The sequence below is a fragment of the Pyxicephalus adspersus genome, chromosome 8 (genome assembly GCF_032062135.1).
Source record: "Pyxicephalus adspersus chromosome 8, UCB_Pads_2.0, whole genome shotgun sequence".
Taxonomy (NCBI): Eukaryota; Metazoa; Chordata; class Amphibia; order Anura; family Pyxicephalidae; genus Pyxicephalus; species Pyxicephalus adspersus.
The window spans coordinates 25707788-25728255 of NC_092865.1; the positions used below are offsets into that span (position 1 = coordinate 25707788).

General features: G+C 37.2%; 1 long non-coding RNA gene across 1 annotated transcript; it reads right to left on the bottom strand.

Annotated features, from left to right (window-relative positions):
• Nucleotides 1–10994: 10994 nt before the first annotated feature.
• On the bottom strand, nucleotides 10995–20385 carry LOC140336251 (uncharacterized). The gene is made up of 3 exons (XR_011921851.1): nucleotides 20326–20385; nucleotides 14768–14877; nucleotides 10995–11086 (listed from the first exon to the last, which is right to left on the bottom strand). It is a non-coding gene; the product is annotated as an uncharacterized lncRNA (long non-coding RNA).
• Between the last annotated feature and the right edge of the window lie 83 nt (nucleotides 20386–20468).

Consider the following 20468-nt stretch of genomic DNA (forward strand, 5'->3'; position numbering starts at 1 on the left):
GTTTGAGCAAAAATCGGGGGGTGGCTTATTTGATGGGGATGCCTTATCATCGAGGAAACACGGTATATATACATATATAAATGAGTAAAATGAGTTACTATTTAGTTACCATGATATCCTTCAGTTTACCTGTATCAGTCCTACTTAGCCCTCCTTCTCCAGTAGCTATTTTTATCTATATTTTTCATTTTGTTATTAATTTGTTTTAGTTTTGTTTACATTGGAAAAAAGCCCTCCTTCCATTGTAAATATCTTTACAATGCTTTATACCACAATTATAATTTTCCTGTTATTTTGAAAAAGCCACAGTTTGGAAACATTATTTCCTTATGTTTTTGTCTATGTATTGCATACAAGACAATTTCATTTAAAAACTTGTTTGTGCTAAAAATATTACCATATATGTGTTAGTTTATTAGCTTTGAGTAATGACAAGAATTTTGCTGCATAAACAGACCTGTGGCAGAAAAGTATAAAAGGTGTTGGTCCGTATAGGTGTAAACCCAAGTGGTAAATGACACTCAATAAAAAGAAAAATGCTATACAAAAAATACCATGGAGAGTTTCAAGCAAACTATCATTAGCAACCAACCAAAAAATAGGAACCAAAAGATAATTTATGATCTTGACATTGCTTCTAAAACATTAATTGCCTCTACATTATCATCATTATTTTATTTTTTTTGCAACTCGAAGCAGTAGAATAATTGCAGCCAGCAGACACAGTTGTAATCCATTAATGTTATCCATTCTGACATAGGCTGTTAGGTTGGTATTCCATGATGATCATGAGTAATTTAGTGGGATAAATGCTTGAAGTTCAGACATTGTGATCCTGGATGAGCTGCTTATCTATTCTCATAGAGAAACAATATAAACAAAAAACTATTGTAAGAGCATAATGCAAATAAAATCTGCATAATATATAACTTGCAAATTTCCTTTGTTTATAGAAATGGTTTATCAACTTTGACTAGAACATGGCCACATTAGTCCCCACACATGAACCTCCCTGTGACCAGTCCTTGGGAAGACACTTCCTAAGCGTGACAATGCTTTGACCCTGATTTATTAAAGTTTTCCAAGGCTGGAGAGAAAACACTTTCAGAAGTGAAGCTGGGTGATCCATAAAACATGCTTGCAAATGTTTTGAATCCTGGACCAAATCCATTTCAGGTTTGCTGGATCACCCAGCTTCACTTTTGAAAGTGTATTCTCTCCAGCCTTGGAGAGCTTTCATAAATCAGGGCCTATGTCTCAGTTCCCTGTATACCAGTTGTTCCCTACATTGTTGTCCTGATGTATATTCTCTTAATGGAGACCACAAACCTTGCACAGACACATTCCACTGTAACATGTAACCCACCACCAGAAATACTATAATTGCTAGTTTGTGCAATAAATATTTTTTTATTTGTGTATATTTATTGCAAAAACTAGCAATTATTGTAAAAATGCTTCTCGTTTTTTTCTTGTTGTAGATGTTTGTGCATACTGTTGTTTATATTCACCTGAAGAAGTAGTTTATTCTACAAAACGCATTGAGAAATATAGGGGTGGGTTGTAATACCCTTCCTGTGAACACAGGTGCTTTGGTTCATGATACATCAAACCTAGCACATGTTACTCTGTATACTATGTATATCAATGTCATTCATTATCTAATGATGTTTAATAAAGTGTTTTTAAAAATTTTATTATTATTTTTATTATATTTATATTATTATTATTACATTATTATATCATATTGAAATAAAATTCAGCTTTTATGTTGTACAATATAATTTCCTCTTGTAATATATCACAACTTGAAAATCCCCCCTGGTCGGGCACTCTCACCTTTCTAGTGTCTAACTGTATTTTATATTTTACTCAAGTCGAATGTCATTTTTTGCTTTTTTTTTATTTTGTAGATTTCTAGTTGTAATGCTGTCATTTACATAGAATAGAGGGTGACTATGCCCTATTTTGTACCAAATGGTAGAATTGTAGCCAGGAATCGTCTTTTCATTGCTAAATTATTAGAAGTTAAGAATAGGCTGTTCCAGTTCGCCAGAAAAGAGCATTTAGTTCTCATTTAAAATTAATCATTTAATAATGTAAACGACTGGCACTAGACTAAACATTAGCTTTATGTATAATAATAATGTTAATATGGGACAAGTGCATAATTCTTGTCTCTTAAAATTTTTTTTTTTTTTTTTTTACAATAAAACCTGGGGTGTTAAAACATGCCTTTTCTCAGAAAGTAAACAGAATTTGGCAACCTGTTCTTTCTGTATCTGCTTATTACAACTTAACTGGCACTTGCTGCCAGACAAACCCATATGGCATATTTAAAAAGTAAAACATAACTACTGGCTATTATTCAGTGACAGTGGTTTTCCTGCATGTATAAATTTGTGATAAATCACTATTGTGTCATTCCATTGTGTTTTTACATTTATATTATATTTGTTGCATAGCTGATATAAAGGAGATTTACCATGAGGGAAATACAAAAGCTACCATTGTTGATCTTTTTTTCTAAAATGTAAAAATACACACTTCTGCATGCAATACAAGAAGCCTAAAGCTAATGTTTATTTTTGGTAATATTTTGCCTTCCCTAGCCCATGCTTTCCCTCCCTCATCAACATTCCAATTACTTTTTAACATAAATCCTTTCCAGTATTTGTATACCTTATTTTAGACCTGTTGGCATAATCTGTTTCCTGGTGCAATGCTGGCAGATCATGGCTGAAGGGAGGTACCAGCAGGGTTCTGTACATAGCCTCCTGAAAATACCAAAGCACATTGTCCCAAGTAGACTGCCCCTTGTAATGCCTACATAGGATGCTGAGCCTCCATGATTGTAACAACTGAAATTAAACTAATAAAAGGCGCAGACTAGAGAAAGTAAGACTTGGAAGAAAAGGGATAAATTATGCTAGATGCACATTGTGAGAAGCTGAACGTTTGCAGCACAGAAAATACCTGTTGCTTTTTCCAGAGATGCAGTGTGATTATTATTTCCTGTGACCTGAACTGAAATCAGTAACAAAGGTATATTCCTTTTAACACTCTGCCCCTGAAGTAAAGTTGATGAACAGAGGAAGACATGTTTGAAGTTCTGTCTTGGAAACAGACCTGGCTTCCTCCATAGATACTGTGCAGTAAGTGATCATAACCACCCTTGAACAGGAAGTGTGTTAATCATTGGATTACCAATTTAAAATAAAGAAACAAATCCCTGAAAAGAAAACATATGCAGACAGCCCATTTATAAAACTTGTAAGCTGCAGTATATTACATTTTTGGTGCTGGCTTTAGATACACACTAAGACTAGAGCTACATAGGCAATGATAAATAGCTTAGGGATTTGAATAAAAAATCCAGCAATACATCACTAATGGTAGCAATTGATCCATAAATAGATGTAACAAATAGCTCCATGATATCATGTCCAATGCTACATAATCATCTTGTTTTAGCTATGAGTCAGCTACAAATGGAACAATGAGAAACCTTGTACAATGATTCTGTACTACATGCATTTAATTTGCACTAGACTCTTAAGATTTTTATGTTTTTCTTTAGACATTAAGAAGACTTTAGTACCAGGTCTATTAAACGTCACCTGTGTGATTTCGGCCAGATTCTTGTAAATTAACAGCAAAGCATTATTCTGCTATCATAACAATATGGCATTCACCCCCTTGGTCAGTGATAAGATGATTTATTTGGCTGGATAGGGACACTCATTAAAACATCAATAAAAGTAAGACTAAAGCTACGTACACACGTCAGATTTTTATCGCCCGATAATCGGCATCGGCCAATTATCGGGCGAAAATCTGCCGTGTGTACAGTCGGTGTCGTCCATCGTCCGGACGACCGACCTGCCGGATCCACGGACGATGGACGACAGCCGATCCTAATGAAAGGGAAGGGGAGAGCGCGCAGCAGGGTGCCGCTCCGTCGCTCTCCCCCTCCCCTCTCCATAGAGCATGAACGGTGCTGTATGTACAGCACCGTTCATGCATCGTGTAGTCCCTTGTCGTTGGAAAGGATCGTGAAAGATCCTTTCCAACGACAAAAATTGGAAGTGTGTACGCAGATTTACAGTACTACTGGAGTAGTAAAGGAAGCTGATGATGAAAGAAATGTAAAAAATGTATCACAAGAAACCATATCTTTAAGACAAACCCAATTTTAACTATTTCAACAAGTGAATGTGACGCCATAGCACACTTTGCATGCTATACTTGATTTAGCTTAAAGAATTCTAACCCTATCATGAGAAAGTAATAATTGAAGATGGCATGTCAGCACTTATGCCCCATAGGTACACAGGACTATTTATATTCAGCAATACAAAAAAATGACATAATATACAGGCAAGGTGCCTAACAAAATCTTGCTACATTTTTCTTATGTCTTTTATTTATAGACTGTCAGAGGACACACCTAGATAGACAGCAGCAAAGTGAAATGCTAGTGAGAATCGGAATGCCAGAACATGATCATTGTTTCCATAGGATAAACGTGTAATCTGCCTAGATTAATCTCATCAAGGAAAGGTTTTAGCTTAAATAGCATCTGCTTCCTGTCTGCTCTCAGGGAGAGAGCCAACATTAGAAAACGACTGTCTCACATTCTCCAATGACGCTCATGTTGGAGTTCTTCCTTTACATACCATGTTCTAATAGAAAATGATGTGTACTGAAGGGATGAGCGGGTGATTTTTGGTGACTGTGTCATTGGAGAAATTTTGTTGAAATGTAAATTTTACATTTCTCTCAGTTGTTTATGTGAAATTTGATTGACAGAAAAATAATATTTTATTAAGAGAATTGTATTTTTTAGTGTTATTGGATTGTTTAGTCTATTATGTAGTTTGTAAATGCAATATATATTATTGCATTTTGCTGGATACCTGATTGTTATTTGTACACTGTTACTTTTTATTTTAGTTTTTCTGGAATTTTTCTTTTTACTGTGGAAAAAACACGAAATGATAGAAGTAAGGCTATGTTCTCACTGGCAGTAAGGTTGTGGTTAAGGTTACCACTTCCTCAAGCCACTGAACCACTTCCACACTTTATGTAGCATCTCACCCAGGACAGTCCAATAGAGAATAATTGGGAGTAGCAGTATGTAGTTCTGTACTGTTTACTGCTGCCAAATGTACAAATGTCCAACAGTGCGGCAGCCTAAAGGCTAACAAGGTGACAGTCACTGGGAGTTGCACACCTTGGGTCTGCACCTAGCCCAAGGCGGAGCCTTTGCTGGTACAAGAATACCTTCAAGATAGCTGAAAGGAGTTTCTGTAAACCTTAGCAACCATGTAAAGTTCATTTTGACATTTTTGGTACTGCTTTAGGACTTAGATTTCTTGAAACTTAAAATAGATTTGCTGCAATTATTTCACAAACATAAATAAAAGAGTTTGTCTAGTTTCCATTGAGAATAAGAAGCTGCCATGTCTGAGCTTCGGCTGGAGAACGAAGTTGCCTGTTTGTTCCTGGTTTTAGTACATTTACACAAGACTATAGATCAGAAAAGTTAGGGAAAGTCACAATACTGATCTGCTTACTTGTCTTCACACAGTAAATTAGAACATATTGAAGACACTGGATAGCAATGACAGTCAGAGAACTAATATTTTAAGGCCAGCAATGGCAGCTTCTATACTTCCTATCAATAGGTGTCCTTTAAATTCCCTTTGTTTAAACTTTCTGCAATTTCTTATCTTTTTCAGATAAAAGATAAATTCTGATTAGCCCTATCATTGGGAGATATGTTCATTATACTTACAATACAATACATACAATTTATTAGGGTATTGCAGGCATATAATCTTAACAATGATATGCCCAACTAAGCCAAAAGATATTTTTTAAATGGAATAAGACAATTTCAGACTTGCAGTAAGCCGCAGTCTCCAACACCAACCAAACCTCAATTGAAAGAGAGAAGTTGGGAACCATTTTGTAACATGTGGCTGCACATGGATGCAGCCATGGCAGATTGTGGCATGGTTTCCAAAAGCAAAAACTCTTCTGGAAGCACAGTACTCGCTTGAAGAGTAACAGCTGCATGCAAATATGGCTCTGTGGTGCAGTTTCATACCTTGTGTGTAAAAAGGGTCCTGATAGTAATTGCAGCTTATGAAGTCCCCATTAGAAACACCTCCTAGGAGGACTCCCCTTTCATCTCTGTGGAGCAATACGATTTGTCCTTACTTTCTGTCTTAGTGACTTTTCAGAACAAAATATTGTTTTTCATATATGTATTTTTTATTCCTTCAACTATATGACTATAATGATGTTTATGAACATTATTCTTCCATGGAACTACACATATGTACACGTACAGCAATAAATAATATCAAAGTGAATGAGTGACGCTTTGGTAGATTGTATCTGCATTATCAGAGCCCTGGAGAAGGAATTATCAGAACATGTCAGTAAATAAGCACACCATTCAAAGGTTGAGACAAACCCCAGATAGAATACAAATGCCTGACATTCCAAACTTTAGGTGCAGAGATATTTATGGAAATCAGTAAACGTGAACCTTGTTACTAAGGTTTACACCCACAGACTTAACGATAGGAGATATTACAAAGATTGGGAGTGAAATGTCTGTGTTATAACAGGAAAGGAACACTATAATCAGCATTGCTGCTGACACCAGTCAGAGCTTGCCGCATAAGTGCATTATTACCAGGTATCACTGCTGGAATGATGCCAGTACAGTCCAGAAGATGGCAGGAGCTTTAAAGGTTTCCCATAGGCGTTGTGTGGTGGTTGGTCAGGCAGGCAGAGTCGTTCTGCAAGATGATTTTTTTAGATCTTTGTGCATATTATGGTGTTCATACATGTTAAAATACACCTGTCATGAGAAGAGTACAGGGGCAGCAATTGCTGGCCTTTGTCTAAAAATGTGTGTTGCCTGGCATTGTCTGACTTCAATCGTAAAAGTCCTAGAATATCTTATCCCTATTCTTGTTTTAGGTCCATGACTCAGAAAGCATCAGAAAGGCAGCCAGGCAGCTATAATTCTCTTATAGCGGAACCAAAGTTCAACATTTTAGAATACATGATCAGGCAGGTCATGATGGCAGAAAGGAACAAGCCATTTCCCTACAACAATAATCTCTCCTGCCTACCTTATCGCTATGGATTTCGGCAGCTTTGGTTGCCAAGATACCAGGCATTCCCAGTTTCCCCTGCGCATGCTGGTAATGGTCATTATTCTAGCCCAGCCAATCAATATATTGGACGATTACAAGGAGGAAGGGAAGAAAGAAGAAAGATGGCACGCTCAGCAAAGGAACAGGCGTGTAACACAGGATTTAGTTCCACAAACACAAAAATCACACATATTCTGACTACTATAAATCAACCAACAGTTATTTTCTGTAATGCTGGTCAAAATAGCAAAAGATACTGTACAGGTTGACATTCAAAAATCTGGTCATCTTTGGACCTGAGGAGTGCCAGATTTTCGAAATTCCAGATTTTTGAAGGTTAGATATACTGTAAATATTACAATGAAATAACACTAAATGAAAAGCAAATGAAATTTTAATGTTCATTATCATTAACATTTTTATGTATCCCTATCAAATTTTTTTAGCATTTCCACTTTCTCTGCAATCGACAACGCACAATGTTTACATTTTACACCTCTTTGCTAAATCTTTAATGCATACAGCAGCAAATAAATAGAAGGAAAGCACATGCAAGCAAGACCTAACAGCTGATTCTGGAGTAAAGCACCATCAAAACATGAATGGCAGATTATCGATGGCTGGATTTTTGAATGTCAACCTGTATTTCTATGTCCATGGCATCTTTTAGAGTACTTGGTGTAACCTTTCAAATTGCTGGTGACTCATGGATAGCACATGAAGCAATGAAACAATAAATCTAGATCTGTCTGATTTCCCTGGAAATTCTTACATCATCCAGAGTGCCAATTATTTACTGTGGGATCTAATGATTAATGGAAAGAGGTGGTATTTTCATCCTATCATTGTACCTTTAAAAATCCTAAACTATTGATTTTTCCACTTTTTTTTTTATTAGACATCGCATGAGGGCGATGTCTAAGCACCAGATCACCTATCCATCCATGCATGTCTATCATTTTCTGTTGTCAGCAAGCAATCGATTATCAATGTTATGCATTGATTGCTTTATGAGAGGGCTAGAGCTCACAGGAAATGCTAGAGAGATACTGACTCTCCAGAACAGAGACAGGAGGGGATCATGTTGTGTCCTTTAACTGATGACAACAAAGCATGGACTTAGGAAATGTCCAGCCTACCTGCAGTGTTGAAAACTGCAATTAAATCTCTTGTCATAATAGGTGGAGGAATTTGATGTGACAATAACAAGTCTATGGGCAGGACGCTATCCACTGGAAAAATATTATTCAATGTTTGTGAAATCCCACAAGTTGAAATGTTAGCTCAGTCAATTATCATAGGACAGCCAATAAAATACAGATCAACACTAAGTAAGTAACAAAGCATTTAAAATACAATCATGCTAAGGATGTATTCCACCAGAACTAGTATATTGGTACTGGATGGGCACACTTGCAATTGACGTAGTCTCAGCAACTTGTGTCAATTTCCTTACAAGTATGTTTTTTTGAGAGACAACACCCCGCATACAAACCCTCATATTAGTTTACTTTAAGAATTCACCATGAATAAAAACAATGGCAGCTTCAACTAATACTTCCAGATAAAACAGAAGTTTGGGATGGCCATTGAAACTCTTTGTTGTACTGTCAGCCTCTAAAACAGAGCTCTTATCATTTTTTGTTGGCCTATATCCAGTTGTATAAAGGTGCGTACACACTTCCAATTTTTATCGTTCAAAACGAACGACGAACGATCGATTGGGCAAAAAATAGTTCGTAAAAAAGTAACCAACGACGCCGACGAACGAGGAAAGTCGCTGGAAACGAACGACCGGACCGGCGGATCGGATTGGACGACGATCGTTGAACATCGTTCGTGTGTACGGTCGTTCGTTGATCGTCCATGGGCTGAGCATGCGTAATGAACGTACGTTCGTTCACTTTCCTGTCGTGCACATAGTTTCTCTATCGCTCAAACGATCGTATCTATTGTGTGTACAATATCTACGAACAATCGTGTCGTTATCTCTATGTACAGGATCGGTGCTATACGATCGTTCGTAGATATCGTGCAGGATCGTTCGTCGTTCGTTTTCCAACGATAATAATTGGAAGTGTGTACGTAGCTTAAGACATTATTTCATCAAACGTGTATATATTTCAGAGTTTTAATATGTGTAGTGACTATCACAAATCTCCTACTTGTTACACAGAACTTCACTTTACTAGTTAAATATTTACCTGTGTTTAAAAAAAGTGTTTTACCTTGTGATCCTGGTGTATAAAACCAAAGTTCAAGTGAAGAATTCAGAAACTATATAGACTCGCTGTTATACAATGAACTTGAATGAAAATATGTCAGGCTAAAAGTGTGCATTTGATCAAATCACCAATAGGCATCTCAGACTAAAGCTACGTACACACTTCCAATTATTATCGTTGGAAAACGAACGACGAAAGATCCTGCACGATATCTACGAACGATCGTATAGCACCGATCCTGCACATAGAGATAACGACACGTTCGTTCGTAGATATTGTACACACAATAGATACGATCGTTTGAGCGATAGAGGAACTATGTGCACGACAGGAAAGTGAACGGACGTTCGTTCATCACGCATGCTCTGAACATGGACGATCAACGAACGACCGTACACACGAACGATGTTCAACGATCGTCGCCCAATCCGATCCGTCGGTCCGGTCGTTCGTTTCCAGCGACTTTCCTCGTTCGTCGGCGTCGTTGGTTACTTTTTTTACGAACGATTTTTGCCCAATCGATCGTTCGTCGTTCGTTTTGAACGATAAAAATTGGAAGTGTGTACGCACCTTTAGTCTATATGAACTTCAAGAAGGTCACAAGAATGGCTAATAGTACACGCTGTAAAGTTTTATTGACATTTCACTAATGTGTGCTCGTGTCAAGACCAGTTAGAGAGATCTGGTGAATGCTGGTATAAAATGTTATTATATATATACATTGTTCTTTATTTCAAACATTTACAGTAGAGGAAGCCCCTACTTGGCATATGGTTTATCAAAGCATTGTGTAGCATAAACATTTACCTGTTTTTATTTTTACTGTTGTTGCATGTCAGTACTGCTGATCGCCTCCAGTTTCTATTCAGACCCTTTCTATATATATGCAAGCAAACCAGCGATGGCTACATAGAATTTGCAAGGTAGGCCTCCTGATAATGATTACAGTGGATCGTGCCTTTTTTATGTGTGTGAAAGAGCCTCTTGTAGACTCCATTAAAAGTGCATGTGACATGATGTCAATGTAGTAGCAAAAGGCAGCAACAGTTACAAGCATTTACTGAAAGCTGCAGATTTAAAAATATGAAATATATGAATTTTGAAATTATATTAATGGGGAAATCTTTCATTGATTAGCTTTACATACATTAGAATAGCTGCAGGACCTTTGCTGTGATATTGTGCAGCTCAATAGCGTTTATGTATATAATGCTATGAAATATCAGATTAGTTGAGCTATTTACTAGGGTTTTAAGAGAAACTCTGCCTTTTAACTTCCACCTACTTTTTACAATATCCCAGCTGTTCAAGTTTCTGATCTATTCCTTTTTTTACATGATGCCAAACAGGTGACATTAAATAGACCTGGTCATGACTGGATCTATAAAAAATTAGAATGTTTATTTTATTAAGGTTATTATGACCATACATGCTTACTAATTTAAAAAAAATATGCATTCCCTTTTACATTTGAATTAATAATGGATTCCAACCTGTTCTTCAGAAATTCAGGTTTCCTGGCTGATTGTGTGCTTTCTGTAATTTCTTGGTCCCTAGTTTTTTATATATTATATATGCAACACAATACAAAAAATTATTTGTTAGATTTAATGATAAACATATCGAATGACATTGACTGTGTTGAACATGGCCATGCACTTGCAGCTTCAGTTCTGTCACCTACAATGCAAAACACAGTCATGAAGGTATGGAAGTTAATTTTGAATATAGTGCCACCTAGTGGATGAAATTGATTAAAACCCTAAAATAACTAATGCTAAAACTTTTTCCAATTAGGAAAGTAAGAAAACAAAGACCTAAAATGTTGTCTTTTCCTTATTCAATCTCTAAAATGTCTCTGGACTTTAGGACCTAAATGTAGGGAGCAATAAATGGACTTTAAATTATCATGGCATTCAGACTTAAAGAAACCTCACAACATTCAAGTGTCAAGCCCAAAGTAACCAAATCAAAATGAGGGGTCAATTGTAAAACATGCATGGTCAACATATTTCTAATAGTTTATAAAAGGAATGATTCAAATTATTCAGTACATGCAATCAAAAAGTAACCAGAGTAGAAAATCTTTAAAGGAGAAGGTTTATATGGATGGAATTGGTTTGCACCACATCCCTTGGTGATAACTCGCATGCACAGTGAGAGCGGCAAGTTTTTTTTCCCAACCTTCATCACCCGATCCCGCGCCTGGGTTCAGTTATGTAGAAAGAAGAACAGGAAGAAGAGACGAAGATGACGAGTGGCGACACCCGGTGCGCCGGCTCGCGGACAAATGCTGGAATGACGCGGGACCCGACAGAAGAGACCTCCGGATGGATCTGACTGCCCTGGCCGATTGAAGTGGATTTTTTTGTTTTATGCAGTTTTGGGTTTAGTTCCTTTTTAAGGTGCTCTAACAGCTGCAGCAATTCTAAATTATTATTTTTTTTATTTGGAACAAAAAAAAACCAAAACAATGTGAACATCTACAATGTAAAAAATTTGCATTAAATTATTTCAAAAAAAATTTATTGGGTAAAATATATTTTATAACCCTTCATAACATGAATGCATGATACTTGGTAACATGGTAATTTAAACATGTCACCACAGGAAGAGACAGAGATGTCACTCTGAATAAAATAACATGATTGCAAGTAATTAAAATATTAGAGAAATAATACCATTAATAGCCTAATATTCCATACTTAACAAATTTGTATACAAGCAATCATGAAATCATAAAACTAAAAAGGATATATGACATTTTTATCAATTTAATGCATATTCTTGGACATTGTGGATGTTCCCATGATTGTTGCTTTTTGATATATTCTAAGTAAAAAAGAAATTTTTCATAGAATTACTGCAGTTGTTATTGACCCTAAAGGTCTCATTGTTTCGTCCAATTTTGCTAGAATATCTTTAAATCTAAGGCCAGCAACTCCCTCTTTATTGTAATGTAGCTACTGACTGGAAGAAGTTCAATGCTCAGATCAGGGTTCGGCTGGACCCTGAGGTTACACAAGGCCATTATGCTTGTAAAATACAGCCATTCAGCACACTTAATCTTCATATTATTGGCACTTTTTAAAAAAAAAGTAATCAAGGCAGATAATTATATTTGTATTTTTATAATTCATTACTTTACTTGTAATGTTTTGTGCTTTGTTCTGATGCTTTCCAGGTCCTGTCACTTTCACCTACGCAACATCTCAAAAATCCGCCCCTACCTGTCCCCTGAGACCACCAAACTCCTTGTAAATGCTCTTATCATCTCCCGTCTGGACTACTGTAACATCCTTCTCGCTGGTATTCCACCAACCCGACTCTCTCCTCTACAATCTATCATGAATGCTGCAGCCAGACTCATCCATCCTTCCCTCCGCTCCTCCTCCGCTGCATCTCTTTGTAGTTCTCTCCATTGGCTTCCATTTCACCTTAGAATAAAATTTAAGCTCCTGTGCTTTGCCTTCAAATCCCTACACAGTTATTGTCCCACTTACATCTCTGACATGGTTAAAAAATACCGCTCCTCCAATGATCTACTAATGACTTCCTCACTCATAACCTCATCACACGCACGGTTACAAGACTTCTCTAGAGCTGCCCCGACTCTCTGGAATGGTCTTCCTCGCCCTATTCGGCTTGCTCCTACTTTCTGCTCATTTAAAAGAGCGCTCAAAACTCATATTTTCAAACTTGCCTACCCGTCTTCTTCTGTCTGCTAAACCCTCATTACTTCCCACCACTACATATCGCCCATCCTATTGTGTGTGAAATTCCCCCACCTACTAGATTGTAAGCTCTTCGGGGCAGGGTCCTCTCCTCCTGTATCACTGTCTGTATTAGTCTGTCATTTACAATCCCTATTTAATGTACAGCGCTGCGTAATATGTTGGCGCTATATAAATCCTGTTTATTAATAATAATAATAATAATAATAATAATGCTATTGTTATAGTAATTACAACAGATTGGCTTTAACCCCAGACAGGTAATACACATCTATGATGGAATAATAGAATAGCTGTCGATAATATTTATGTGGCATTACATAGACAGATTGGGCCTAATTAATTAAAGCTCTCTTGCTGGTGTACCCAGGTTCTCCCATGATAGTCTATCTTCTCCGGACTCTGAATGCATTAATAAATCTGGCCCATATAGAGCTCAGAAATCACACTTTGTGGGATTAGATTTTTTGGAATAATGATGTACGAGGGGGTGCTGAGAAGTTCCTGGCTTTGCCCCCTTCCAGATATAATAGAAAAATGAGTGTGGGGGCATATGACAGCCAAATATCTTAGTATGTAACTGTGCAAATATCACATCTTTGTTGGGTTTGTTATCACCACTATCCTACACATGCGCTTTCAGCGAAGTGGGTCCTGAAATGTTTGAACAGTGATCAGAAGAAGGAATGAGTTGAAGCATCCAAAGCCATTTTGGCCCATTTTGAAGCTGCACAGGATTTTTTGGCTAGGTTAGTGACTGAGGATGAAACCTGGCATGGTGCCACAGCGGGTCTCCGCGGCCGAAGAAGTTCCAAACCCAGAAATCGGCCAAAAAAGTCATGGCGCCTGTTTTCTGGGACAAAGACGGTATTCTGTTGGTGGAATACCTACCTCAGGTCTCTAGTATCACTGGACAGTATTATGCTAATCTCCTAAGGGGGGAATATGTTGAAAATGTGTTATTTCATAACTCTGGCTCTCCTCTTTCTGGGCAAGGCCAGGAGCTTCTCAGCACCACCTTGTACGTTTCACACATCGTCTTCTAAAGGTTTGACATATGACAATATTTTGGGAGATCTGGAGACTGGGGCTAGGAAGTGAGAGAAAAAGCACGTAGACAAGCCAGGGGTCATTGCTAAAAAGTCAGTCTATTTGAAAGCACTTTAACAAAACTTAGAGAGTTTCAGGGCAAGAATTTTTCAACTCATCATAAAATATTTAATAAATATTTAGAATTTTAATTTAATTATTCTATATTAATAAATATATTAATAATATTAAAAAATAATGCATTTAATGTAATAAATGTTTAAAAAAACAAAATATCTATTCAGTTGATACATACATTTTTAGCATTGGCATTGAATCCCCTTTTATTCAACATTTTTCACAGATCTGATTTAAATTATTAAGTAAATTTAAGATGAAATTATTTCTTAGTGATAAATTCTGATGAATTTTGAAAAATACAACTTTAATTAGTACATTCGACTGAAATATAGATGCCTACAATGTCTTTAAGTTTTGTCAAAGTGCTTTCAAATGGATTAGTAGGGATGTGGCACAGACAATATGTACGTTCCAGACAAACTATTACAAAAAACAAGACAAGGGGAACAGGACCCACCTGGCACTCTGCTACAAGTCAATAAAGTGGTCCATTGAATTGACTTGCTCTTCCACCTATAGGGGCCACATGGCAAGAATGAGACACTCCCATATTTCTGGAAAGGTAGGCTGAAAAATGTATGGTAAAAACCTCATATAAGTTGTTGCTTGAACTGTATGTTTGGGCACAATTACAAAAAATAAATGCATCTCTACAATATATTTACATTATGCCTTAAAAACAACTGTAGCACAGAAAAATACCTATTGGCACAATGTGATCCTAACTTCCTATTTGTGTGGATAATACAGTTCTTCTGCTGCACTGAGGTGTCAATAAATGTTGTCAGCCCATTCCAGTTCTCTTCTGTTAGGCTACAGAATCACATCTCTCCTTATCTCTGTAACAAGAGGAGAATTGTTCTGCAGTTCAAAACTAAAGAGCACAGACAGGATTGATACCACTGCTTGGTATTTGGGTGTAGTAGAGGCAGAGTTGTAAACCTCAAACAGGAATTTAAGAGTTTTCTAATTTTTTTATTTATTGCAGGAGCAATGGGTATTTTACCGTGCTTGTATAGTGTTTTTTAAAAGACAAAACATGCAGTGCAGATTTGCTAAATGTGTTCATATTACACCTTGCCTAAATATATATATAAGAAATGGAGATCAGATCAGAAAGGTACAGGCAGGGGAATGAAGATTTAACTTCACATATGATGACTAATCTGATAAAACAATCAGATCTAAAGTAATCCTGATAGTCGACCAATCATCTGATTGCTTACTGAATTTTTGCGTCTTAAATTGGACGTGGACAGGAATGTTGGTAAATAAAAAATGGGGGTACACAAGTCATGCTGTGCATACAAACAAGCTCCTGTCTATGTCCTGCAGTTTACCCCATCCCCACCCCATAATTGAAAGATCACAACATTGCCCATGTGTCTGCCTTGTTTTGGGTATTAGTTGAGTCCAAAACCAGTAGGGTATCTAGTTATGTGCACTAGATTTTAGTGCAGTAGGTACACCTGCCAGAGACATTTCTCATCATTTATGCCTCAGTTACACACTGTATCATCAATAATTACTTTTCAAAAAGGTTAATCCTTCTCTGCAGTATCCAAATCATAATAGAAGGCTTGGCTAGAGTGCATTACTTCCAATGTCAACAAAATGGGATTATTATTATTTTGAATCTTGTTTACAATGTACATGTTATTATCAAATATGTCATACACAGTAAAAGTTAGTAAAACCTCCAAAATGATGTTTGTAATATAAACAACATCCTTTCAGCCAATTACTATGACAAGCTGTATTTACATATACTAACTTTGACCTTTTGTTAAATTATATTAATGATTAACCAAATCCTGTCTTACAGCTTCATGTGTGTCCTGTCCGCCACACTGTAGTTTAAACTTGGCCTGCAGCAATGTTCCTGTGCCTACAAAGTTATCTCACTAAGCAGGAACCTCTCCATTATTAGGTTGGCAGACAAAATTATTCTGAGAATATCCCGTCTCTATAGCTTATATATATTGGCCGGAGGAAAGGAATTTATTACTGTCAAAATAACTTCTTCTGAAAATAAAATGCTGGAACAACCTTTAAAACGACCAAACGTGTATATATATATATATATATATGTATATATATAAATATATATGGAAGAGGTGCATAAAAACATTGAGGCTAGTTTGTAAATATTTCCAAAAGAAAAAATGTAAACTTTGTAACATGTTTCACGTTTTCATGTTTTCCAACTGAATTTAATTTACAAAACGTGTAAGTTTTAAGAAAGTTAGGTGGGACATAAAAAAATGTTACTATACTTTTTAGTCAAACTAAACCTAACATTAAACAAGACAAACTCTATTAGCAATCAGGTTGATATGTGAATCAGAGAAACCATAGAGGCTAAAGGAAAGATCCGTGCCAGTAAGGACTTAAAGTGTACATAGAATAATCTCCTATTAATAAATTGTTATATTACGAACATAATTAAATGGGAACTTAACATACCACTATGTAAATAAAAATTCAAGTTTCAAAATTTAAGTTACATGTTGCAAATAAATCACCAAAAGGAATCTTTCTCATTATGCCTACAGTTTTCAGGTGAATTACTTCAACGTGTTACAGGTAATACTGATGATGAACCATCCTTTTTAAAATACTGCTTACCTGGCTTTTATGTTCCATGTCTTTAAAAATGTCTCATTTAATACATAGACATTAGCAAGTAGATCAGTCCCCTAGCCCAGAGGTCCCCAACCCCCGCCCACTAGTGAGCCGTGGTTGCCTGACAGGTGGGCCGTAGCTCTGGCCGGTGCACCCCTCAGTGAGGTCAGAAGAAGGACCCTGCTTGGGGGGCTGCACCAGCCAGAGCCACGGACCACATCACCTGTACGGATTACAGGCTCCGTATGGATCGCAGACCAGCGATGGGAGAGTGGGCAGGTTCTGGCATCATGACTTCACTCTGGGCAAAGTTTCTTCCCCTTTGAGTGACACACGGCTCCTCTGTGCATGCGCAGTCCAGAGTCCATGCATTTAGTGGTCCGCAAGCTAGAAAAGGTTGGGGACCACAGCCCTAGCCCATGCTTCTTTTAGGTCACTGACTCAGAAAGACCTGAAGCTAAAATATTTTAGCCTGAAGATACAAAGGTTTTCTTGAGGTCAGTAATGAAAACCTCCAAATATTTCTCATGGGTTTCTTCTATCTATCACAGAATACCATCCCTCCATACAGAACATAAGTCAAGTACTTTTATATAAAGGTAAATTCAAGTCAGGTAAATTTTTTTCACTAGCACAAGAAGGTGACACAATGCATAAATGTGAATGGGCTTTAAAGGATGGTGCTCATGGTGATGTGAATTGCTCTGTACTTCATAATATACATACTCCTGACTCCTTCACTTTGCATGTTACAAACTCCTAACCCTGTACTTCATATGTTACATAGTCCTGACTCCTTCACTATGCATGTTACATACTCCTAACCCCGTACTTCAAATGTTATATACTAATGGCTCCTGTATTTTTCGTGTTATGTATGCTTGACCCTGAGTAGTTTCAGGTTTATTTATCTGTCTGTGCAGTAACAGTTTTCTGGTTTGAGTCACAGGTTTAAAAAGTTTAAGAAGTCCTGCATTACTCTGGTAAAGGTATACAATTTACCACAGCAATACTATGTAAACGGTTAAGCTCCAGGCTCTAATACTACCTACAAGAAATAATTTTGGATGTGTAAAGTACGCCATTCCTCTCTGGCCACTGTGGTTCCTCCATCCAACCCCACATTGCTGCTGTTTCCTGTATTAAAATAGATGTTGCCGGGAGAAACCATACACCCCACAATAAGGATATATTATATATAAGGACCTTTTTTAAATATTTGTTATGGAAATTTGTAAATATCATCCACATAAACATTAACAATCTTATCTGGGTAACAAGATTATTTATTTAATTGCAAAATACGTATACAATATTGTCAAATAATAAAGAGGCTCCTAAGGCCAAGTGCAATAATTGACTGCACGATGCATGAATGAGCGCTGTACATACAGCGCTGTTCTGCTCTATGGAGAGGGGAGAACAACAGAATGGCACCCCGCTGCACTCTCTCCCCTTGACTTGCATTACAATCGTTTATCATCCATCGTCAATGGATCCGTCAGGATGGTCCTTCGGACGATGGACGACGAGCGTTGTACACGTGCCAGATTCTCATCCAATATCAGCCCTGGGCTGTCTGTCGATTATCAGACAAGAACCATTGCACGTGTATACATAGCCTAAGTACAGAAATGCACAAGTATATTGTTTACAGTTTCATTATTTTAAAACTGGGAAAAAAACTTATAAAAACCAGAGTAACTGTTCTGTCTATTCCACCAAGTCTCACCTAGAACTATGGGAGTGCTAATAGCCCCGTTATTAGGTGTGATGTAAACACTGCTTAATAAGTACATTGCTCTGTGCAATGGTACAAATATCACAGTGGGCCTGATTTATTAGAACTCTCCAAGGCTGGAGAGGATACACTTTCATCAGTGAAACTGTGTGATCTATGTGCTAGCAAATGTTTTGAATCCTGGACCAGATCCATTCCAGGTTTGCTAGATCACTCAGATTCACTGATGAAAGTGTATCCTCTGCTCAGCCTTGTGAAGAACAGCAAGCTAACTGGAAGTAAAGAAAAAAAAAAAGGTTCTTTATTTAATGTGGTTTGTATAAAGCCCCGTATTTACTTTATTTCCCAGCGTTTTTACAAAGTGTACAAAAGTTATAATCAAAATGGACGGGTCTAGTTTTTTTTGTGCTGGCTATCGCAGGTGGTGATATTTTTGTTATTATTGTGATACAAACATAGGGGGTCTGTATATGTTTTCAGAGAGCAGTACCTGCAACAAAAACAGCAGAATGACCATGAAAACTGAAGATGGGGTGGCCTTGAAGGCTGATAAGATACCCTCCAGGTTAGAACCAGCTTGAACAAGAATCCAAGATTGTGGGCATTTTTGTGCCAAAAATGTTAGACACTTGCTTATCCAGCCCAATAACTGTTTGTGAACTGTTATGCTTATATGGACTTCTGAGTATACGTTATTGGACAATCAGAGTAATGACAACTAGATAACGGCTTAAAGCGTACCTAAACTCAGAATTTTCACTTTACATAAAATGGTAGACAATCCTTTTAAGTAAAGTAAAAATTCTGTTTTTAGGTGCAACCCTGCTCATTATTTCTCCATCGCCTAGGCCCGCGATACGTTAGGCATCCCTGGAGGCTCTTGGGTGCTCCTTCTGTGCATGCCTGAGCATCTCAGGCATGCGCAGAAAGCCATTTTGCGGAAAGATAAAAATTTGCTGAATTTTTCTGTTCATTCTAAGTCACCCAATCTTGCGCCTGGGTCGGGTGACGTAAGATGAAAAACAGGAGGAAGAAGAGAAGATGGTGGCGTCCAGAGCCCTCCAATACAGGAGTGGTTCTGTATGCCTATAAAGATTGATGTATTTCCTTGTTTTAGTTAGAATCTCTTTGTTTAAACTGCTAAGCATTTGATTTTCTCTGTTGCAACAATAAATGTTCCTGATCTGGATCTACTGTCTCATCTCTGATAGTCTGTTTGGAGACCCCCTGAAAGAACCGGACATTAGGAAGTTCTTTGCAGCCTCTAGAGGTTGCTTTGTAACAAAACTCCTTCCATTGACTGCTCATAAACAATTGTGCACACATTTCAGAGTGTTTGCTGTAGACATTTATAAGTGTTTGTAAGTATTTTTAAATGCCAGGAAATTGTTCAGACGTTTGCACAGGCATTTGCAAATGGAAGTGTTTTTTTGTCTAAATATGTCTAAATATGCAGCGTGGGTTCCTAGGAGTGGTAAACGTTGCTAGGAGTAGTAAAATATTTTACTGCATTTCTGAACATAGCCTTAGCACCTGAAATATTTGTTATCCTGGTGTTAAAATAGATGTAATGTCTACCAGGATGACATTCATTTACCAAGCAGTGTATTATACACAAATGTCTTTATGTCATATAATACAGTTTTTACCTCTTTTTGTATCTCAGTGCTGCTGATCCCCTCCACCCAGAAGTTATCATTCTGCTAATCTACAAGGAATGAAAAAAAGAAGGTTATAAACTCATAATTTGTTTTTAGGGAGATTCCATTGGTGCTTGTATGGAAAAAAAATG